At 35.9% G+C, this 13416-nt stretch overlaps 1 protein-coding gene across 6 annotated transcripts in view; it reads left to right on the top strand.

Moving 5' to 3' along the window:
- Nucleotides 1-203: 203 nt before the first annotated feature.
- The window catches only part of Tpst (tyrosylprotein sulfotransferase), a 118625-nt gene continuing 105412 nt past the window's right edge, over nucleotides 204-13416 (top strand). For 5 of the 6 annotated variants that reach the window (XM_073978367.1, XM_073978363.1, XM_073978361.1 and 2 more), the window contains exon 1: nucleotides 208-690. The gene's annotated coding sequence lies outside the window, so the exon portion shown is untranslated. Of the gene's footprint in view, nucleotides 691-13416 lie in introns of all 6 variants that reach the window. The other variant, XM_073978372.1, reaches the window with a different exon arrangement.

Genomic DNA, 13416 nt, shown 5'->3' with positions numbered 1-13416 from the left:
GTAAAGGAACAGACCAATTGTATCACCATGATTCACAATAGTAACAAACATTGTGAATGGGTCATGGAATAATTGTGAATTAGAAAACAAAAGTTGCCAGGATTGTTTTTTTTTTCTTGATTCCTCGATTCCTCATTTATCGGTCTCTTTCCGTGACCTCCTATTCATTTAATTCAGCAAGAGATGACAGCAAAATAATGATAAAACAGTCTTTAGCTAAATTTTGATGAGATTGGACGTGCGAGTTTCATGAACCGCGAGTTAACGAAGAAAGTGGAAAAGAAGAGAACTGTTTTTGTTTTTTGCCGACGTATCAAATATTTTTATATTTCTACGTCTAATAAATTGTGCTGTTGATGAAAACATGAAAGCAACAACAACGGGTTAAATAAACGCAAATTTTCTGAAAATTACCAAATATAATTAATTATAAACTACGGATTCGTGGTTATCGACACAATTCAAGCAGCAACATGTGAATGAATTTTTTAGTGCTCTACGACAATAAAACAAGTCATCAAAAGCATTTTAAAGAAAGAGTGCAAAACAAGATAGAGAAGAAAACAAAAAATACATAAATAAAATCAGAAGTGAAAAGAAAGAAAATGCACGCCAACCGCCAACCACAACAAAATAATAAAGAGGAAAAATAATAGAAAAACAGCTGTTTATGTGTGATAAAACGTCAAGGTAAAAATGGAAACAAAAATTGAATACTCGGATTATTTATTGTATTACAAAAGTGAACGTGCTAAAATCGTATTGTTTGTTTGCGATTGGGTTGCGGAAAATTGGGGATAAATCTAGGACAAGCCCCTTTCAACTGAACGCTGTACTGTAATTGTTCCTTCATTAACTTAAACTTTGCTCGACAGCGGTGCAAAACGAAGTTATTTGTGATATGAGAACACATCTTATCAAAGTCCGCTGTCATCTTCCCGTGAAGTGGGGGTCCTACCAAACAGTGGTCTATGTGATGTCCACAGTGATTTTCAGTTCTTAATTCCTCAAAGCGTCAGCATCATAGCAGAAGGGAAGTCCATACGTCGCGAGATATGGGTCTTGACATTTTACAATTCTGACGTGGATATTGCCCACGTATCGGTTTAAAGTTTATAGAAAGTATTTTTGGGCACGCGACCTATTTTTACACATATTTATAGGAGAATGTATTAAATTCCAAGCCGGCTAATTAGGAAACTTCCAATTTAAAAGAAAGTTTTGATCGCGTAGCCCACTTTTGCACCGGAACAAGTGTCGTTTAGGGGCACCTCTGGGATCGGTCCGAAATTTTTACCATAGGTAGCCCTTGGGACCCTGATTCCAACGATATATCCGGGGGAAGTCCATACTTCCCGAGATATGGGTCTTGACATTTCGGAAATTTCGTACTTTCACACCTTTAGGTTGTTTAGGGGCACCTATCGGATCGGGCTGAAATTTTTACAGTAGATAGCCCTTGGCATCCTGAATACAACGATATATAATTTTCCGGGGGGAAGTCCATACTTCCCGAGATATGGGTCTTGACATTTCGGAAATTTCGTACTTTCACACCTTTAGGTTGTTTAGGGGCACCTCTCGGATCGGGCTGAAATTTTTACAGTAGATAGCCCTTGGCATCCTGAATACAACGATACATAATTTTCCGGGGGGAAGTCCATACTTCCCGAGATATGGGTCTTGACTTTTTTACTTTTATCACCATTATTTTTAAAACCTATGCAATATGGGACTCGTTTTAAAGCTCACGAAGAGTACTTTCCAATGCCGCCTTTTCTTTCTCCTATGAACCGGGTCAAAAGTGTGCTACGCGATCAAAACTCTCTTTTAAATTGAAAGTGTTCTTAAGTAGCCGGCCTTCGGCCGGGGATTTAAGACTTTCTCCTATGGACAGGGTCAAAAGTGGGCTACGCGATCAAAACTCTCTTTTAAATTGAAAGTGTTCTTAAGTAGCCGGCCTTCGGCCGGGGATTTAAGACTTTCTCCTATGGACAGGGTCAAAAGTGGGCTACGCAATCAAAACGCGTGCATAAAAGTACTCTCCATAAGCTTTAAAACGATGCCCATATTGCCCACGTTAGAATTGTAAAATGTCAAGACCCATATCTCGGGAAGTATGGACTTCCCCCCGGAAAATTATATATCGTTGTATTCAGGATGCCTAGGGCTATCTACTGTAAAAATTTCAGCCCGATCCGAGAGGTGCCCCTAAACAACCTAAAGGTGTGAAAGTACGAAATTTCCGAAATGTCAAGACCCCCGGAAAATTATATATCGTTGTATTCAGGATGCCAAGGGCTATCTACTGTAAAAACTTCAGCCCGATCCGAGAGGTGCCCCTAAACGACATTTAAGCCAAACAAACTGTTGATCGCGTAGCCCACTTTTGCACCTGTCCATAGGAGAAAGTTTTAAATCCACGGACGAAGGCCGGCTACCTAAGAACATTTTTTTATTATGTTGACGTATAATAATTTAATAAATCATTATTAGAAAATCTAATTTCCATTATTAATTATTGACGGCATTGGAAAGTGTTCTTCCCATTTTGCATAGGTTTTAGAAATAATGGTGATACAAGTAAAAAAGTCAAGACCCATATCTCGGGAAGTATGAACTTCCCCCGGAAAGCTATATATCGTTCTGTTCAGGGTTCCTAGGGCTACCTATGGTAAACATTTTAGACCGATCCGAGAGGTGCCCCTAAACGACACTCCCCCGGGATCTTGATGATATACACTGATGTGGAAATAATAGAGCCACAGTCGTCACAATGCATTTAAACCATTTTAAAGCAATTCCGCGCAGTGTGTTATAAAATTCAATCAACATTTGTCCAATTTGGGGTTCGATGTTGTATTGGGCAGGGCAGTGATATGATGGGGCCTATAAGGAGGTCAAAAATAATAGTGTCAACCTAAGTAAACAAAATATTTCTTAAGAAAATTGTAATTTGACTAATAAACTCTAAGAAGAGAAGTTAGTTTTCCTTCCTAGCATTATTTTCCAGAAAAAATTCCGCACCCCTTATTACAATTTAGACCCTGAAGGGGATGATACATGGGTTAATATGGCAAGCATTATTAGTAGTTAAAAAATAATGGGTTATTTTTTGTTAATTTCTAACGAAAATATACTTAATACATATGATGAGTAACATAAAGTAATGAGTATTGGTGGTACAGGGAGTGAGTGTCGATTAAAAAACGGAGGTTGTGATTTCGACGCTCAGGATGACTTCCAAAAAGTAACAACACATTGCAGTTTTTAGATTTCGTCAAAATATTTCAGTTGCACACTAATGCATTGTTCATCGCAAATGCAACCGAGAATGTTTTTTTATGCATCCAAAATGCGCAACTTTGACATTTGAAATAAATAACTTAGCAGCACTTAAGTATTTCGGCGTTATGAAATGCAATACTTTAAACATGTACAGAGCAACTGACGTGTCAGCCTCAGTGTCGGAAATCAAACAAAGTTTAGGTAGGGCAAAATTTCCTGTCAGCCGGAAAGTACCAATAGTCGGCCATTTTTGTAATCAAACCCAAATAATTTCAGATGGGAAATGGTAAATACCCATATCATCAGCATAATCAAGTAACATGTGGCTGTTGGTATAGATTGTGCCACTTCTTTTAATTGTTTCAGACATGGCTTGGAATACCTTTGAACCTAGCGGGCTGTCGAAGGCTGCTTTATAATCGACAAAAAGGTGGTAGGTGTCGATCTGCATCTCTTGGGTCTTCTCCAGGATTTACCGCAGGGTCAATGGCGCACTTGCCAGGTCTAAAGCCAGTGCCGACCAAGAAGAGGGAAGGCAAAAATGTGAATGTGTTAAAAACGTTGACAACTTATGATAGTGTGTTAGTAAGTTTATATGCACGCAAGCTACAACACAAAAACAAATCAAAACATTTGCTCTCTCTTCAACGCTCTGTGCGTTCGGGTCGTGTGTGTGTGAATTGCCGTAACCAGCGACAAATGGATATTCGACAATGGTCTAAATCCACATTGGTTTAGCTCAATTGACCATAGGCTTTAGTCGTTCGCACAATATGCCTGACACGATCTTGTAGGCAATAGGGAGTAGACTTATGTCCCTATAGTTAGAGCATATACAGTCTTATCTCCTTTCTTGTGGATGGGAGACAGGATACTCAGGTTCCAATCGTCGGGTACTCGTTCTTCCTGCCAGATGGTGCTAACTAGCTGATGAATACACCTTATCAGCGTGTCGCCTCAGGTTTTGAAGAGCTCGGCTGGTAAGCCATCGGCTCCTGCTGCCTTATTATTCTTCAGCCGATTTATTGCTGTCTTCACCTCATCTTGGCTGGGCAGTATAATTCAATACTATCTTCTGGGATTGGATCTGTGGTATCTTCGTCGTCTTCGCTGCTATTGGATACCAACAGTTTTGAAAAATGTTCTTTCCATATCCTGAGTACACTATCTGTATCAGTTACCAAATTACCTTGCTGGTCTCTACAGGAGGATGTGCCTGTACCAAAGCCATCAGTTTGATGCCTGACTCTTTGGTAGAATTTTCGGACTTCATTCTTCTCTCTCTCTCTTTCCTCCCGACGGTTGCTACGGATTGTAAAGTAGCCCCATACGCCGCATTTTGCTCTTCGGTAGCATCACGACACTCCTGATCATACCATGCATTCCTTGGTGGAGGTCTCTGGTACCCAAGTATGGATTTTGCGGATGTTTGCATGGAGTGGGCAATAATTTGCCATTGCGCTGATATGTTATCGGGATGAGGAGTGCTTCGATTAAGCAATTGGGTCAGTTGAGTGGAATATGCTGTGGATATTTGTTGTGATTGTCAACTTCCGTGTTGTGTCTCTTCGCAATTTGCCTGCTACATTTAATCTGGTACATTTATTCAAGGTAGTGGTCCGAGTCTATATTTGCACCTCGAAACGGTCGTACATCCAGCACGCTCGATGCTTGTCTTCTATCTATCACAACGTGATCAATTTGATTTCTTATTCTTTGGTCTGGCGACAGCCAGGTGCCCTTATAAATATCGAGATGCTTAAATCTGGTACTGCTAACCACCATGTTTTTTGCAGCTGCAAAGTCTATCAGCCTCATACCATTGTCAAATGTTTCACTTTGGAGACTGAATTTACCGACTGTTGGGCCAAAGATATTTTCCTTTCCAATTTTGGTATTAAAAACGCCTAGAATAATTTTTAATCTTTGGTCTTCATGATTCATTACCAACTTCCTCCTAAAACAAGATAAAAAACCTATTAAACTCCAAAAATAGATCAGAAATTGACACTTCAAATTAACATGCTTAATAATTCACAAGGTTATAAAAATGCATCCATAGATAGCGTACTGAATCATCAGCCTAGGACTAAGTAAAAGAACAGATAAATTAAAAATTGGTGAATAACACCAAGGCACAAATTATAGCGGCACGCAGGAAATCACGTAGATATATGAACATTCAAATTTCCCGCCATAACATTGGTAGCATATTTACAAAAGATATCATGGAGACGTCAGACAAATGCACCGCAACTAAAAGAATTAAGGTTTCGGTACATAAGAAGCTAAGGAAGGTATCGCTTTGTGCACTTTATCCCAATCAATCAGGATTGGCATAATCTTGTAAATCAATCCAGTTTAGCCGTACTTTTTCGTAAAAAAGCACAACATTTTAGGATCTTTCCTATTTCTCATAAACTACATACCTTACATGGGAATAATCAAAACAGCCATGCTTCATGCTGTGTATGGAAATTCATATCGGCAATTTTACACGCAATCAATTTCCTACATCTTGTTTGTATTTATTTCGTTTATACACATCAACACGTTCAATTTAAGTACCATCATTGACAGGCAACAACAACAAAGCCAACTAAACCAAAGTCAAACATTCAAATTTAAAGTAAAGCACAATGTGAATGTGAGAGCGACTGACTGATAAAGACATATTTTGCAAACGAGACGAGGAAAAAATGAAAACGAAATCGAAAATGTAAAATGCAAACTCAACAAGTTGAATGATTTCAGATTTTTAGATTTCTTTGCATTTACAATCATATTTGAAGTAAACAAAGTTATCTGTGGTTGCCCCTTTTGTCTAACCCTGTGGTTTATTTCTGCTTCTCAAAGAGTCAGCCGGTATTCAATGAATTGAAAACGACACACAAACCTGTATGTATAAGTACAAATATATTTATATGTATATCATTTGTATGTACTCTTGGTATTGTATATTTGTATCTAGGTAAAGTGTTGGCGGCTATGTACACCCAACTCATTCCGTAAATGTGTACAAAAAGTAGTGCACTTTGTGCCATAACATCATAAGTATGCAGAAGACGTTTCATTCAAGCATTTCTTTTAAAGAAGATACACCTCAACGCCACCACTTTAAGCTTTTTCTTTCATTTTGTTTGTAACTATTTGAAATAGTATGTGGGCCAGATCGTGAAGCTTGTGAAGTGAAAAGTGTGATTGGATGGTTGCACTCATTTTTTGTAGAGATGAAGTTCACAACATTTTATCTAATTGATTTTTCCTTTAAAAAGTATGAGCCTGCCATGAGAAAAAAAAACAAGTTGGGAATTTAATTATAGTTTGCATAAGGGGTCAGATATACATACAGTTTGACAAGTAATTGTTTTCAAACTAAGAAAACGAACACTTTTCATGCATTAACTATTAAAAATGACAAATAGTTGTGATAAAAATGTCGGGTTTTTTGCAAAAATTTGTTGGTCGACTTATTTAAGACCAAAATGAACGGATAAATAAAAAATTAACCCGTTTAGTTCAACAATAATAACCAAAAGAATAATTAACATGTAATGCAAGGTGCCAAGAAAATGTTTTCAAAATGTAATTGAGGTTCCAAAATACCCCATGTTTTCGGTAAATACTTAAAAATCATGACATTTTATGTAATTTATTCTTAACAAGGATTAGTTGGTAACAAGTATCAACAATATTAGGCATGGAATATCCTCACTAAGAGGGTTACCATATGGACCAAGGGGGTACCAGATCGTATTACATGTAAACGATGTCCTATAGGTATCAAACCGGGAATATCTGAAAACCAAGACATTTTATGAGTATTTTTAGTTCACCAGGATGGACTTCCATCAATTACAATAAATATTGCCTACAGAATAGCTCGATCAGGAGGCTTGCCAGATCGACTAAAAAAGTACCAGGTCTTATTAACAGTGAAAGGGACCAACTAGGCCCACAACCACAGCCTACAAGTGGTTCATTCAACTCAAAATTTATTAAGAGATAAGAATATTTCATGAAACAGTCGAAAACAGCACATTTGGAGACTAATATTCCTTAGAAATTTGTGGGGTACAGATTTCTACAATTTTCGCAAATGCTTACTATGACCTACTGGAGACATTTCGTGTACTGTGTAGTAATACTGTGACAAAAATTTCTATGTAACGGGGAAATAATGCTACAGTGTTACCATGGTATACCATCAAAGCCAAAAAACGTACGAGAATTCCTCAATCTGGCTGTTAACAGATAAAATTGGATGTCTATAGCAAGCTCAGTATAATTAAGCAATATCTTCCATATGCATTTCTAACCGATTTTTGTACTTCTTGGTTATATTTTGGTTTGTTTTAGTGAATATACTTATCCCTAAATTAAATTTCAGTTAAATAAACCACTTTTAAGATCTAACTGTGGGCCTAGGAGGTCCAGTTTACTGTTATTAAGACCTGGTAAATTTTTAGTCGATCTGGCAACCCTCCTGATCGAGTTCTGCTGTAGGTAATATTCATTGTAATTGATGTCATACCATCTTGGTAAACCAAAATATTCATAAAACGTCTTAGTTTTAGATATTCTAGGCTTGAGACCTATAGGACATTGTTTACATGCAATATGATCTGATACCCCCTTGGTCCATATGGTAACCCTCTTAGTGGGGATATCTCATGCCTAATATTGCTGATACTTGTTTGAAACTAATCCTTGTTAAGAATGAAATTCATAAAATGTCATGATTTTTAAGCATTTACCGAAAACATGGGGTATTTTGGAACCTTAATTACATTTTGAAAACATTTTCTTGGCACCTCGCATTACATGTTAATTATTCTTTTTGTTATTATTGTTGAACTAAGCGGGTTAATTTTTTATTTATCCATTCAATTTGGTCTTAAGTAAGTCGACCAACTAATTTTTGAAAGAAACCCGGCATTTTTATCACAACTATTTGTAATTTTTGAGTTATTAATGCATGAAAAGTGTTCGTTTTCTCAGTTTGAAAACAATTACTTGTCAAACTGTATGTACATATCCCAACCAATATAATTTAATGAATTATTTATTTCATAATAAGCGATTTTAAGCTGTATGACCGATAACAATAAAATTGCAAAAATAACTACCCCAGGCTACGATATAACTAAAAAGGTGGTATCTAAAACAAATAATACAAAATTATTTATTATAGTTTTTGTATGTTTTTTGGTGCGATAGACAAATATTAGATAATATACCCACCACCACACAAAATCGTTTTTGATTGTTTCTCATTAGCTTTGCAGACTTTTTGAACGGCAATTCTTGTTCTGTTTAAGAGAGTGCAATTTTTAAGGTTTTTATATCCTCAGCTAACGAGGGTATGTGTATACACAGTGCCTCATGGTAGTGGTTTAGTGGTTTTTGCCCTGTCCGTCCAAAATGTTTATCTCATTTCCCGCAAAAAAGAATGTTTATATGAGACAACTCCATTCACTGAAGTTTAAAATATTCGTTAAAGTCCACATGAATAAAACATTCCCCCAGAAACTTTTTGGTACAGGTTCAAAGACTTCCCAGCAAAATTTGAAAGAAGGGGTTCTTTGCGATGACGTGATTTCATGTCATCTTTTGCATTGGTTCAAAGGAAGTCGTGAAAGATCCGATCTTTTCATTAGGATTTGAACCAATGCAAAGGAAGTCGTGAAAGATCCGATCTTTTCATCAGCATTTGTACCCATTCCATCGATCCAATAGAGATGCTGTTTGTGTTTTTATTTACACACCTGTTTATTTTCACTTTGGTATGTTCCAGTACTGCAAAAATCTACTAATTTTTACTATTTTTTCCGATAATATAAAGGAAAAATTGTTATCGTAGTAAAAATACGTAGATTCTTGCAGTTTCTGGAACAGACCAAATTTGTTAGAACTGTCGTCGTGATGTTGTCTTACATTTCCTGCATATCAAACAACTAAAACTTCTAAACAATTGGTATTATATGAAGTCCCAACCATCGAGCTAAAAATAGAATCGGACTGCACACATTGCTATTTGAAAAGTTCCCTTGTCTGTTCTAAATCTGACATAGAATGAAATCAATCAAATCACGCTTCTTGGAATTTGAAAAAAAGGTCCGAAACGAAAAGGAACAAGAATCTGAAAATAAAGAAGAAACTACTTTTGGAAAGAAACAATTAAAAATAAATTATTTAGGTATAAATGGTATTTTCCATAAAAAGTCTCTCCTCCCCGTTCGTTACATTTTGTTCTTAGAGATCCCTAAAGCAAGCCGGGTTGTAGATCCCTACATATTTCCGTCACTAAACAAAAGAGTATAAATTACCAAAATGTTGTTATAAAATAACAAAATTATAAAATAAAAGCAATTTACGAAATAAAAATACTTAAAGGAGTGCATTTGGAGTCCATGTCGAAATCTGAACTGGTGATGGGAAGATAATTGAAAAAACCTTTTGTAAGATGAAAGAATATCAGTTGCGGAGAACGGAGGAAGTAATCTTTTGCGTTGCAGCGGTGGTGATTACATTGCAATTTTGGATGTAAACTTTTGAAAAACTAAACTGATAAATTAATTGTAGCTATTTCATGAATTCGTTTGAATTAATAAAGAGTTTTGTTTTTCATGAAAACCATATTTCAATACAGCATTTCCATTTTCCAAACAAGACATGAAAATTTCATGCCAAGGGGTTGGTGAAAATGACATGTAAAAGCATGGGTGAAAATGACGTGTCAAAGCATTGGTGAAAATGACATGTCAACGCATTGGTTAAAATGACATGCTTAGGATCCAGAAAAGAACGTCATCTTTTGGGGTCCACGCTCATATAAAATTCATCGATGAAGATGCTAAAAAGATGACATGCTAGATCACTTGCACCCATGATTGAATGTCATCTTTGGCATCGAACATTTTGCTGGGTTAGTATAGCCCCCATAGAACGGTACCTCCCAATTTCCAGTATTTTGAAAAGTTGTGCTCTAAATATTCCACCAAAATGTCTGAAGTTTGGTATTTGGTCTTCATTTCAGGTACTAAACCTTCCATATGAAATTTGTCGGTATAGGTACCCGCCTCTATATAGCCCCCATAGAAGGATACCACGCGATTTTCGGTATTTTGAAGGTCTTAACCTCATTATCACACCGAAGTAGCTGAAATTTGGTACTTCGTCTTCGTTGGGGGAGCAAAACTTTCCCCAGAAAATTGTCGGTATAGATATACGCCTTCACACAGCCCCCATAGGACGGTACCTCCCGATTTTCGGTATTTTGAAGGTTGTGGCCACAATAATTCACCCAAATTACTGAAATTTGGTATTTGTTCTTCATTTGGGCTATTAAACGTTGCGAATGAAATTGGTGGGTATAGGTCCACGCCTTCATATAGCACCATAAAACGTACCTGCGATTTTCCGTATTTTGAAGGTTTAGCCTTATTATCATACCGAAATGGCACGTCTTCACTAGCCCCCGATTTCGATATTTTTAACCCAGCTTAAAGCCTTTCTGACTGAAACTCTCTGTAGCCAAAATAGTACCGTATCTCTTGATTGAACCTCCTCCCGAATTTCGGTATTTGGAAGGTTATCCACATTGTTTTACCGAATTTGGGGTTTCAGCACCTTCCGGGGTCTAAATTGTAATAAGCGGTGCGGAATTTAAACTGGAAAATAATGCTAGGAAGGATAACTAACTTCTCTTATAAGATTTTATTTGTCAAATTAAAATTTTCTTAAAAAATATTCTTGTTAACTTAGGTTGACTCTGTTGTTTTTCACACCTCCTTATAGGCCCGATCATATAATTGTCCTGCCCAATACAACATCGAACCCCAAATTGGACAAATGTTGATTGAATTTTATTTATGGGATACTATTTTATTATAAAAATGCAAAATCCGCCATAACGCACTGCTCGGAAGGGTTTTAGAAACGTTTAAATACATTGTGACGATTGTGGCTCTATTATTTCGCACACCAGTGTATTTGATGCAACAAACACGGTATGTATGTCCAATTTCATTGAAATTTGGAATGTGAGATGAAATGTGGTTTAGACATATATTTGCAAAATTATTTTGAAATCGGTTCAGATGTCGATACTGCTCCCATATATATTTTCGGTCGATTTCATGTATTTGATGCACCAAAACACTATGTATGTCAAATTTCAATGAAATTCGGAATGTGTGACGGAATTTGATGTGGAAATAAGTATGCCAAATTATATTGAAATCGGTTCAGATTTGGATATAGCTTCCATATATATTTTCTACCGATTCCTTGTACTTGATGCATTAAACACGCTATGTATGTATCTCCAATTTCAATGAAATTCGGAATGTGTGACGGAATTTGGTTTACAAATAAGTTTGCCAAATTATATTGAAATCAATTCAGATTTGGTTACAGCTCCTGAGCATATTTTCGACCGATTTCATGTATTTGATGCAATAAACACACTACGTATGTTCAATTTCAATGAAATTTGGAATGTGTGACGGAATTCGTTGTATTCGCTGTATAATACCCTAGACAGACGGCAGAGTTAATTTGCATTAAAAATGTCCTAATTTGAATTAATTTTTCACCCTGACAGACGATAGTTTCTGCATTTATGAAACAGCTGTTTGTGTTGTTTGTTTGTACCCAGCAGACCATTTCATAAAGTTTTACAAAAGTTAGCCAAAATATGCGAAACAAATACTCTATCTACCATTGACCCTTTCACCACGATAATGTAAAAATAAATTTAATTTATTCGCGATATTTTTGAGTCCTTTTAATATTTAAAAATGTCGCAAAACTCTTAAAGGAACATTTGAGGAAGATATTATTTTCGATAGAATTGTATGGTGGGTAATGAAAATTTTTGTGAAAATAAAAATTTTAAAAACAGATTTGTTAGAAGGCGTTAAAAACGATTAGCTGCTATTCTACTCGCGAAAGACCGCTATTTATTTTGAAGAAACGCGAATATTGCTGATTTGCTTTTCTTTTTTATTTCATTTTCAACAGCATTGCCATATTGAAATTGCTAAATTCAGTTTAAATTTCCTTTGATTTTGTGCATTAAGAATGTGGATAATGCACGAATTAATTTGAATTAAGGCAGTTAATGCAAATTAACGCTGCCATCTATCTAGGGTATAATAATAAAATATTGAATTTCTGATTCGTTATTTACTGAGCGATTTTGATGTCAGTAAAAATTATCATTACAGTTCGCGTGTACTTATAGTCAGAAAGGAATTAACCAAGACTACATATCGTCACCAGAAATGCCCGAAGGAGTAACCCACATGAAAAACGAAATTCGATTGTTGATGGAATCTGATACATTAAGTTAAAATGCATGCTCTGGCGAAATTTCAAGCTTCTATGTATACAAATAACGAACCTATTCAAGAAATGACATTTCGGAAAATGGGACAAAATTGCAGATGCTGTTGTAATGAAGGATCCAAAAAACAAGTGTTATGGTTTCATTGCAAGTCTTATTCGTACATGATTCATAAACCCCAAAATATTCGCCCGCATAAGATTGATATTTTATAAAACAGTTTTTCATTTTATAACCAGCCCAATCATGAATGAAAATTCCGTGCGGAATTTCTCTCTTTTCCCTTCTTTGCTATCACAAACAAAAAATCCGCACGGAAAATAATTCCGATGGAGAAAAAGTAGGTATCATGAACGCTCTCAAACATGTGTTTTCCTCCAAAAAAATCTCCCTTGCAAAACTGAAGGGAGTTTACAAAAAATCTTAGTATTTCCCACAAACTTTGTACAAAACATGCAAAATAAACACTTTTGTTGGGTTTTTATACTAAAATCTTCAATTCGCTATGGAAATTTATTAAAAAATTAACATATTTCACAAAATAACATTAGTTTGCAAACTCGGTCACTCTCAACTTTATCAACGAAGGATGGCAGAATTTTGCACATACAAAACACCGCTTCGATATTGTTGAAAAACACTGGATAAATGCATATTTGCAATTATTTTTACTTCAAAATTCATATTTTTTCAATTTTTGCCATCTTTTTATTAAAAACACTAGTTTTTTATACATTCATGATAGTAGCAGTTCGATAGCACAATGCACTGTTTCC

This window comes from Musca autumnalis, unplaced genomic scaffold (assembly GCF_047663935.1).
Source record: "Musca autumnalis isolate F117 unplaced genomic scaffold, ASM4766393v1 scaffold_3, whole genome shotgun sequence".
NCBI lineage: Eukaryota > Metazoa > Arthropoda > Insecta > Diptera > Muscidae > Musca > Musca autumnalis.
Note: the sequence above shows the minus strand (reverse complement) of the source record. Positions and strands in the feature narration are given on the sequence as shown.